The following is an 11,161-nucleotide window of genomic DNA, read 5'->3' as shown; positions in this document are numbered from 1 at the left end:
ATAAATTATCTATCGATTCTGCAGTGGCTCTGGGGTGCGAGGAGGAGACAGAGTGCACCGCCTGCTTTCCTGAGCTAATTAGAAGGAAAGAATGCTCACTCCTCGTTGCAAGGATGCTTTCAATCGTTGGTCTATCGTTAAACGTTTTCCTTTTAAGAAAAGATGGCTTAGGCCTTCCTTCTCCAGCGCTTACAGACCTTTGGCTGGGGAACTGATGTGCATGTCAGCTCTTTTATGTTGACTGGTCCTCCGGATTCATACCTCTTCTCTTTCTGGAGCCGGTCCTTGGCCTTGGCAATGGCTTCACCCAATAAAGAGAGCCAGAACACTTAGCAGCAGAGTAATCATGCCATGGACCCTTTTCTTTGCAGGGGGGATGAGGTTGTTGTTGAATGGGAGTGGCCTGAGTGCACTGCTCCCGCCCATCCCTGGGCTAGAGGCGGTTCACAAAGCTAGGTGCCCTCATGGTATCTTCGTCTGCCCCATCTGTTAAACGGGGCAATTGATGATGCATAGGAATTTGGTGGTATGTTTTACTAATTCCAAATATGTGAAGATACACCAGACAAGCCCCAAAGTGCTCAGCAGGCATAGAAGACATTGGGCCCAAGCAGCGTGGCTTTATTGAGAAGGCTGCCTTATTGTCCTTGCTTTCTTAGACTAAGCCCTAGTGCCAGCTGGCTTAGGCACTCAAAAACCTGAGCAGCTGGGGCAAGGACTTCACCTTTCAATCTACATGAAGATAAGCAACGCCCCTACCTCCTTCCAGCATCCCCTGATGGTGGAGAGCAGGGTTTCTCAACCTTGGCCTATCAACATTCTGTGCTGGCTGATTCTGTGGGACACTGCCCTGTGCATGGTGAGGTGGTGAGCAGTATCTGAGCTTTTCCCCAGCAGACTCTCCAGACACTGCCAGAGGTTCCCTGGGGGCCAGCACTGTGGTTGAGAACAAGGCCCTTACCACCCCAGAAATAGCCTGATCTGAACCTGTCTTTTGCTCTCTGTATATTTTTTTCATTCCGTGTATCCAACGGCTCCAATAAGGGAGGCCCTTTGGAATTTCTTGCCTTGGCGAAGGCACACAATCATAAGCTTTTGGCTCACCTTTTCCCTCGGGGGTGGTTTCCTCTGCAGGGATCTCTGCAGACATGAGCTGGGCTCAGACTGTCCAAACAAGAGCCCAACCTGCTCTTCTGGATGCATGCTATTCTGGAGCACGTGGTGGGACGGTGTCAGTTGGTCCACACAACGTCACACCCAACCCCAGGACCCACCCATGGGGACTTGGGAATGTTTTCTTGCTGGCTGAAGTAGGAAAACTTTGTCTTGAAAATAATGAAGATCCAGAGAGGAAATTTTACGATCTATGATCTATGATAGGTATAGAAACATGAATGCTCATATTCTTAGAGTAGGTCTCAGATAGTATTGTTAAAAAATGTATAAATAAACAACTAATATTTTTAAGAGTCCTTTTGAGGTCATGGCCTCTACTCATGGCAATTCTTTTCTTATGTATTTTCATATTATGTTTTTTTTAATAGCAACATCAGAGTAGTAAATATACACAGGAAAGTTGATATAGGTGTTGCATGTACAATGTTTTTCCAAATACATAGCTTTGAAATACAGAAACAACTTAAAAAAAATCTGGAATAAAAGTTCACCTGTATGGAAATCACACCCAGCCCCCACCCACCTCCCCCGCTGAAATATAGCGTGTCATTTCTGTTTATTAACAGGATTATGATATGCATTTAAGGAAAAACACAACAGTAAGCTACAATAGTTTAACTCTTTCAAGAAGATGGTATATAAATATGTCTATAAGGACAGCTGTGGTGTAGATGTATGTATAACACTTATACAGAGAGGCTTTCGTTTTGCGGTTGAAAATTAACAAGTGCTCCATGTAAAAGTATAAATAAACAGGTAACAGTTTATTGTATCAGAAAATAATTTAAGAAAATCAAAATAAACCCAGCTTTACTTTACATGAGTAAGGGGGGGGGGGCGGATAAAGTTTTACAACATGTAACTTAACACCTGTGGAAATAGGCCCCGGAGGCCATCAGCATTTAATTCCTCATGTTGTGGTTCAGGTTCACGGTCTGTGAATTTTCCAGTTCCATGGGTGAGCTGGGGGGGAGGAGAGAGATGGGCCCATCCTTAAATGTATAGAACTAGGCCTGGTGAATTCGAGTGTCATTCAAATGTACTGAGAATGTGGAAAATGGAAACGGATCCTTCCGTTTCTCAGATATGTGGCTGTCACAAAGATGCCCCATGTGAAAAATCCAGCCAATAATCTGGATGTTTCCCTGGGGATTCTGTTTAGCCCCCCCTAAAAGCCCAGGTGTGGCCAATGGCTTGACGATGTGAAAGCAAACGCAAAGCATGGAAATGGTTGACCGCCTTTTCCCTTCGTAATGGCACTCACGACGATAAGATTAGCCAATGACAAGTGGAACCGGCAAAGAGGCATTCAAAGGCTAGTTGGACTTCCTTTGTAGAAAACATACACAGAAGCCAGACTTGTTAAGCGCGTAACCATGCAGAGATCTCTGCAACTTGTCCCCACCAGTTTAGCATTGAATGGACAGTGTCCACTGAACTAAACAGTAATTGAAGGGTTTCAGACATTTCCCTTCTGTTGGGTTATTGGTATTTTCTAAATGTTTTGCAGTAAACATTTATTCCTTCTGGGGACAAAAGGGGGAAAATAATTTAAAAGGAGAATCCATGCTTCTTCCTCCCATGTCCAGTTTAACGCTGTCTGGGTCTAAGTCAAGTTCAAGAAGAGTCCTGATCAATAGCATGTGTAGAGAGACTGAAAGCCTTAATCTCTTGCTGATCCATACCTCAATCACGAGTTAAGTAAACTGAATCAACAGTGTTATTAAAGCTCAGGGAAGGCTTTGTTGTTGCTGTTCTGCTTTTCATTTGAGGAGGTTTTAACTGAAGGGTAACCGAGTTCTGGGCCCCAGCACCCGCCATTTTGCTTCTCCAGGGAATGTGGGAGGAGGAAAGGAGGAAAGGAGGAGGAAATGGGGTTGCCAGAACAAAGGGAAAACAAAACAAAACAAAACAAAACTCTAGTCTTTAAGAAAACAATTACCTGGAGCCCCAAGCTGGTCACATGTTTCCCCCAAATTTCTTTTTCATTCCAAAACTTCACAAGTTCCCACACGTCCTTCTCACCACAACTGCTGGTGAGTGTTTCAGGAAGCAGCAGATGCCGTGGATGGGGGTGTCCTGTCTTCCCACTGAGCAATGCACACACGGGGGTCTCTGAAACGGTCGCTGAAGCTCAAGCCGTTCTGTGTCATCTTGGGCTGGGAATTCATCTTTAAGGGTCAACTTTATGGTCAGTTGACTGAGGGCCAACTTTGCTAAGGGTCTTTCACCCTTCTGGCTTCTGAGGAAGCAATCCAAATGCAAGTGAAAAGCAAACAAAAACCGTATTTTTTAGTGGGTCTGTAGGTCATGACAGTTCAGTTCAAGGAGTGTGTGGCCAAATGTGGGATCTCTCGTGCCAGCTGACTTAGCAAAGCCAGCTGCCCACCCCTGTCTTTAAGGTCCTTCGCTGGGAGGACTGTTGTGCTTGTTTTCAGAAGTGGCATAATACCCAGAGCACCTTAGCTCCCTCCCCTCCGGGGCTTCCATGTAAGTTCATGTTTTCCTGCTAGAAACTCATCAAGAAAAGCACTCGTGTTGACTTTAAATTGTAGGCACTCATATACTATGATATTATAAATCCATATGCATAAAAGAGAGAATTCGGGGTGGACCTCCCAGCCCAAAACAGACTTTGGAGGTAGAGGGGGAAGGGACTTCCGGTGGAAAGCCTGGTCAAGAACAGCGCTGTGGGCTTGCTGTCACACCCTTCCATGGATTTCAGTAGCCTGCGACTTCAGCAGAGCCCCTCTCTCCTACTCCTGCTGATCCCCCAAAGTTTGGAAATGGAGGTTGGGGGGTTACAATGGCTTTGAGACTAGCCCTTTCGGTTTGTGATGAGTCAAGAGGAAAGGGTAAATGATTCTCTTGGAAATGGGACGGTGGCCCAGGAGGTTGGTACACTCATGTTTGCCTTTGCAGCTCCTGCATAATGATTTGAAGTAACTATCCAGGGGTCCTCAAGGGGTTCCCCTTCCTAGATTTTTAGTGGCCACGAGTCTTCACCGTACACAATGGGGCCAAAAAGTAGATGTTAGCACTGCAAAGAGTTCTTGCCTCTCCCGTGGCTAACATTCTCCCCGATTCCCCAGAAGCAACAACTTGCCAGATCCATCAGGACTAGCGCTGACAGCTGCCAACCCAAAAGCCACAAGCATCAACACGGAAGCATTTTATGGCACAATCTCAGAAATCCGACAAAAACTAACCAGTGTGATCAGCTGAGTTAACGTCCACATAAGAATGAAGCTGGTGCGGATTTGTTGTTTGGTGTTGCAGATATCTAGGTGTTGAGTTATGCGTGAAAATCCGGGTTTCTAGGGGATTCTGTCTCATGGAGAGACCACCTGGGACAGAACTAATTAATGTTCATACAGAATTTCTTAAAACCTGATCTTCCACATCATTCCCACCACACGTTACTCAGCAGGTGTTTTACTGTGAGATTCAAGATATCGGCAAGAGTTAATTCAGCCCCAGGGGATGTCTTAGCGACTCTCATGGCTTATTGTATTAACCTATTTAACTTACACTATTCATGGTACGTGTGTGTTCTGATTCTACCCTACACAGAAGAGATATGCCCCTTTATGCATCCACTGACCCTCGCCTCACTACTCACTGACTGTTTAAACTACCCCACCCCAAGTTCTCATAAACCCATGTGTCCCATGTGCATAAGGCTGGCCCAGTTTAAACCATGTCTCTTAAGCTGTGGTTGTTCTATACATGACTTAGACTTATGGGTTCATTCGAAACTCTTCTCTTGATTCTAGGCACAGTAACTCTTGGAGCATCTAGCAAGGAATCCATCAAGTTGTGAATGCAACGGGGCTACTGGGAAGTATAGCATTTATTCTAGCATTCCTGCTCCAACCCAGACACATGGTATAGCCAAGTTGACCATTCTCTTCAATTGCCTTTACCACTAGGCGTGGGCTGTGCACTCACAAGGGTGGAGTATAGACCTGTCACTGGCATGGTGTCTGAAAAGCCATGGAGAGAAGCCCCTCACCCTCACACCCCTTCTGTCTATGCACCACTGCCTTAACGAGCCCATGACAAGCATCTGTTCTATGGGTCTTTCTACGATCACAGTGCATTGTGTGCAGCTTTCTCGTCTGCTGCAGCCTATGTGTTTCACTCCCTCCAGACAAAGTGAAACAGAGCGCAGGGAGGAGGTAAAACACGTCCTAGACTGGCTGTCCCTGTTCTGGTGGGGCAGCTCCTCTGGTAAAATGCAGACACTACTAATGGCCTTTTGGCAGAAAGGACGATTGGATAGAGTTGAATCCCCACCTGGAGATTGCCCGCTCACACAGCGGCCGACTTGTACTCCAGAAATTGGCGATAGTGTGTTTGCTGGTTGAGATCTTTCTCAAATCATTTGAGGTCGAAAAGAAGATTATTTCTGTTTGCTTGGTGGCTGGGGTGATCTAAACAATGATGATTCTCTGCCTATGCCTCTATTCACCCATTCCTTAGTTTTGAATGCAAACTCTAACCCCAGAAATGCAAAACTGTGCACAGCCATGCTCCACAGTTTTTGGAGGGAAGGAAGGGCTGGCAGCACATTTCAAAATGTCAAACAACTATTTAAGACCTCGCCCAACCCCCACGAATAATGCTGAGTGCAACTAACACCCAGATCTTGGCTCAGAGCAGGGGACGAAAAGCAACTTTGTCTTCATAGCCGGAAGCACATCTACGTAAAATAAGTCAGGAAGAATAATCAAAAACTCTCAGATGGTGAGAGTTTTGCTCATTTATGTGGGCTGTGCTATTTACATTGGAAAACAAACAAACGATCAAAAAAACAGTATGGCATAGCAAATTGACAAACTGCACCAAAATAACCATTCCAAAATTACATGAATCATGGCGTGTTTTGGAGTATCTGCTTACTTAAAAGCAGATGTTGTTTAAGAAGTATGCTGCTAAGTGTGATCAGTATTGAGGGTGAGCTTTGGAGAAGGCAGCTGCCTTCTTTTCTCTTACCAGGACGGATGACTCTCCCTGGGGACCCCAGTGCTCTGTGGGCTGTGCCGCCTTGGTCCTTGGATTCCTTTGCCCTCCTTGAGACGTGGTTGACCTAGCTGTGACTTGGCAATGAACATACATATGCGCATGGGGAGGGGTCCTGGAGAGAGGCAGCGCTGGAGAAGAGGGAAGTTCATCACTGGAGTGATAGCCCTTGTATCAGGCCCTCGGTAAGGAAGCCACAGTCCCCAGGAGATGCAAACAGCCCCCTCCCCTCTCCCTGCTATCACTCTGCCCCGTTCTCTTCCTATCACTCACCCCCCTCTATGGAAATCATTATGTTTTGCTTCTATGTTAATTATCTGCCTCCTCCAAGAGTGGAAAGTAAAACCCATGAGGGCAGGATCATGTCCACCTTGCTCGTCACCGTGTCGCCAACATGACAGAAGTTGGAGCCTTTGCGTGAGCAGGGGAACAGTGAGTTCTGGCAAGCCACAGAGTGGCTTCTCTTCCAACTGCATCTGTGGGTAGTGTCTTCTTAAGGGACACATGCCGTGAAACAAGAATGGCCCTGGAGTGTCGACAGAACTCAGGACGCCCAGTGCCTTTCCCTGCTGTGATGTGAGGGGCGACTCCGTGGAAATAAGAGGGAAGATGGTTCAGGAGAGCATGGACACTCACTTATGCTGGGACCTCCCTGATGAAACAAGGTGACAATGTCACAATAATGGACAAAGGAAGGTGGGTACGGAAGGCATGGGAAGACCCAGCCCGACTGTCATATCGCTGCAGGTCCTGACTCCGAACCTCAGCCCTGGCTTCTTGTCTTATCTCCCAAGAGACTGAGGTCAACCCAGCTTCCTGAGCTGCTGATGATACTGGACAATCTGGGAAAAGAGGCAAAAACAAAACAAAACAAAACAAAACAAAAAACTCCACGGACAGTAAGAGTCAAACAGAGACCTTTCAAGGCAAAAGGGCCAATTCTCTGGTGTGTGCATTTCATAACAAGACAAATGGTAGTGGACATCCCGGCACAACGTTCCTCAAGACCAAAGCCAGTAAGGAAGACTCCGCCTGATGCTAAAATGTGGCTGAGAAAACAGCAACAGATCTGTGAGATGGAAGAATGTTCCAAGACGTCAAGGTCACAGGAGTAAGGACCCAATTCCCGGGGGTCAATTCAGAGGCAGCGGGATTTGCTGATGGGTCCAGGCTCCGAAGTTGCAAATGGTGCATGAAGGACCAGAGGAGCTGGCCGAATGCCGCACAAGACGTGCACCCAGAGTCGGGATGCAGAAGGACCGGAAACACGTGGAAGAAAACACGGACTCCCTCCTGTCCCTCCCGTGCAAGAGGACACTGTGGACACAAGCTGCCTTCCGACATGCCCCAGGGGTCCCTATGCTTCCACGCCGCACGTGAGCAAGCAGCGGCCGAGTAGGAAGACCAAGTAGGCACATGGCCCGGCTGTGCCCTGGACGCCGCTGGAAGCCGAGCCCAGTGGGGAACCACCAGGAAGCTTTTCCGGCTGAGCCAGGAGCCCTCCCCCTTGGCATTCAGAGCTTGTCAACAAAAGTAATTACACCCATTCTTTCAACCAGATAAGGATGACATCGCGTGCACGGAGATCAGAAGTAATTAAGCCTAGAAACAGACTTGACTGGACAGCAGAGTGCCCAACGCCCAGCCTAGCTGTTCTGAAAGCGTTAATGGCAGATGACGGACGGTGGTCCAAGTGCTGCGGGGGGGGGGGGGGGGGGACGCGACTGTGGACTGCAGAGTCGCCAAGGGAGGAGGTGGAGGTGGACAAAAACTGGGGAACTTACCAAACCATAATGCCCTTCCTCTCAGCACCTTTCTTGGGTGGGGGGCGGGGGGTAAAAAAAAAAGCTACAGCAAATGTGAGGACCCAGCAGACGGAACTCTGGCCGAACAATGCAAGGCGGCTTTGAGTGAACTTGAACTCCAGGAGGCTGAGGGGAGCAAGGGCTGCGTGTGGAGGGACAGCCTGGCCACACCCGGCATGTGGACACTCAGGACGCCTGCACCTGTGTGCATGGGCTGGACTCGGAAGACGCCCGTGCTGTCTCACTTTACAGACCTCCTCGTGGGTGGGGCTGAGTTTTGTAAGCCTGCTTCCTTTCCTTCCTTATCCGCGCCCCCCCCACCCCGTACAGAGATGATGCTTCCACGTTTCCCAGTGACCACCTAGAACCTAAAATCCCTACATGCACTCCCTCAGCCACCGTGGAACAGTGGCCTTCCCCGAGGTGGATTTGTTTCGACCGATGTCAACCCAGAGCTAGACTTCCTGGTGACGAATGTGCAGGTGTGGGCGCAGGCCCCGGCCCCGCCCTGAGCGCGTGCCCAAGGGGCTGTGTTTGGTGGGTGGGTGGGGGTGCTATTTTAAGCTTCCTTCGAAAGCTCAGCGTCACTCGGGGCTCTGGAAAGGGTTTCGGCATCCTGAGGTCCGAGGCAGGGGCTGAGCAGCCGTCACGCGTGCGGTGTGGACACCAAATTGTGTCCTCGTCAGGAATCCTGGGTTCCTGCTGTGGGTGAATGAACAGGCCCCTGCCATCACCTCCTTCCCGCTCAGGCTCCCTGGAGCTCAAGGGGTCAGAGAGCAGAGGGCAGCTTGCACCGCCCTGCAGAGCGCGGACAGCCCTGGCCTCGAGCTCACACCAAGCCAGCCGTGCTCACCTGAGTCAGGAAGTCCCCAGGGCCACCTCCAAGTCCGCAGGTAATGAGACAGGTGGGCAAGGTGATGCATGGAGACAGGTGCACCCTCCAGGGCCACGCGGGTGAGCCCCAGGAGCCTGGAGATGCCAGCGACTGGGGGTTTCTGTGTTGTCCTCCGTACGTGCCACAGCTTCAGAGGAAAACAACAAAACCAAAACCCAAACCGAAACACCGACTTTCCCACGTGGTGAGTAATTCCAAATAACACAGACTTAACACTAAGGTTTTTTTTCCTCGCCTGGCATCTCTTTGCCTTCCCATATGCCAAAAGAGAGGTGCAGAAGCTAGCTTTTCAAGCAGATTTTAAGATGTTATAGAGGGAGACGGGGCCCCGGGGAAGCACTGTGAGGCCACCGGCCCAGCCGACGAGTGCGGACAGGGTTAACCTGGTCTGCGGGGCATTTCGGAGACCAGTTCACACACACGAGATGGATGCAATCAAATCACACGTGGGCCATTCATAGAAGCCAGGCCACATGCACCTAATCTGGGGTCCCCACGAGGAGAAAAAAGCTTCCCTTATAGTGCCCCTTACTGACGGCACGGATGGGGCACCAGGGCACCATTGATTATATGGCTGGAATTGGGAGGGAGTAGCCAGCCCCGGACATGGCAGTATTTTTAGCGAATTACGTGTGGTTGGGATTCGCTGTAATGAGGCTCCAGCCTCGGGCCCCTATTTCCACCGGAAAAACCCACTGCAGGACTCCTCACGGCAAGACACAAACATTGACCGACCAGCACCAGCAAGAGAGTGTAGCATCTGCTACCGTCCCAATCAAGATTCAAAGTCATGCTTGGGCCCTAGAAAGAGCAGGCAGTCCTGTCCACCACCAGCACGTGGGAAAGAAACGTGGACACACGTGGGGCACAGCACCCATGGGACACACCTGGGTCCTCTGCACGTGGAACCGCTTCCTCATTTTCGAACAAACAGGGGCCCTCGTATGTTTTTGGGTTCTGTTCCGACATACGCACACACGTGGTAAGGATATATTCCTTTAATTTTTGGAACTGGAAAATTTTCTTTAATTCAGTCTTTGCTTCTTTAACACAAAGATGGCCAAGAATCCACCACCCGCCCAGTCTGATGCTTCGTCCCCTTTGTAAGCAGCCAGCTACGTAAATGTGTGCATGGCTGCTAGGTAGCTTCTTCAAACAATTAAATGAAAAGCGATCATATTTATGTGTCTATATATATATATGTGTATATATATACATATATATATATATATGTATGTATATAAAACCACGGCATTCTTAACTCTGGCCCAACAGAATACATTATACATCGAGTGCCCCTCACCAAATACCAGCAAATGCAAGATGTGTCATTTAGGGGGTCCCTTTGCGTGGGTCCAGACTGTCCCCTGGGATGGGTGGCAATGGGGTACCAGGTCACCAGAAAGAGTATGCTCACTCATGGAACTGTGTTTCCAATACAGGCCTCTATATGCGCGTGTGTGTTTGCGTGTGGGCGTCTGTGTGCACGCGTGTGTGCATGTCGCCAACGTAGAAAACACCGGTTTATCCTGTTCAAACTAAGCATTAAATAAATCAGATTTTGTAACCGATAACGTTTTTTTTTTTAAAAAGGAACATTGAGGATCTTCAAAAATCGCTACAGTACAAAAAAAGTGTGTGTGTGTCTGTGTGTATTTATATATTTATATATGTATATTAACCAGAAATAGCGACTCTGTCGGAAGATTCCCACCCCTGTTTTCTGTGAGATTTCTACACGTGGTTCGCTTGGCTTCGGCTTTGTCACCAAGTCTTTCGGGTCAGTACATGGCACATAATGGTATTATTGGCAAAGGTTCAGAATCAGTACAAATCCCAGGCTTCAGGTGCTTCCTGTTGGCCTTCCTTCTCGTCTCCAGCTTCTTTCTTGCTTTGCTTCTCTCCGTTCTCCAAAGAAAACTCTGGCAGAAGGCAGTTCCCCATAGGCGTGAGCATTTTTATAAAAATATATTTGGCCTATAGCGTCCTGCTCTTTGAGCTTCCCACCGGCAAACTGAAGCAGTACGTATGGGGACCCTCCCCGTACAAAGTTTACTTGTAGGTCTTGTGTGTGTGTGTGTGTGTGTGTGTGTGTGTTTAATTATTTTATTTATTATTTTTTTTACAGGTTCACCAACGGAATCCTGTGTGGAAAGAAAACAAGAAGAGATTAACTAGCAGGGGGAGTCAGGGTGGGGGGACGCTGCACAGCCGAGCCCCAGGCTGCTGGCTGGCTTACAGACACGGTGTCCCCAGAGCA

The 11,161-nt window shown here is 48.6% G+C and overlaps 1 protein-coding gene across 1 annotated transcript in view; it reads right to left on the bottom strand.

Moving 5' to 3' along the window:
* Positions 1 to 1,499: 1,499 nt before the first annotated feature.
* Positions 1,500 to 11,161, bottom strand: part of AJAP1 (adherens junctions associated protein 1) — a 128,747-nt gene continuing 119,085 nt past the window's right edge. Inside the window, exon 6 of the mRNA XM_023258007.2 lies at positions 1,500 to 11,045. The gene's annotated coding sequence lies outside the window, so the exon portion shown is untranslated. The remainder of the gene's footprint in view (positions 11,046 to 11,161) is intronic.

This window comes from Felis catus, chromosome C1, assembly GCF_018350175.1.
Source record: "Felis catus isolate Fca126 chromosome C1, F.catus_Fca126_mat1.0, whole genome shotgun sequence".
NCBI lineage: Eukaryota > Metazoa > Chordata > Mammalia > Carnivora > Felidae > Felis > Felis catus.
The sequence above is the reverse complement of the archived record's forward strand: the minus strand, read 5'-3'. Positions and strand labels throughout refer to the sequence as shown.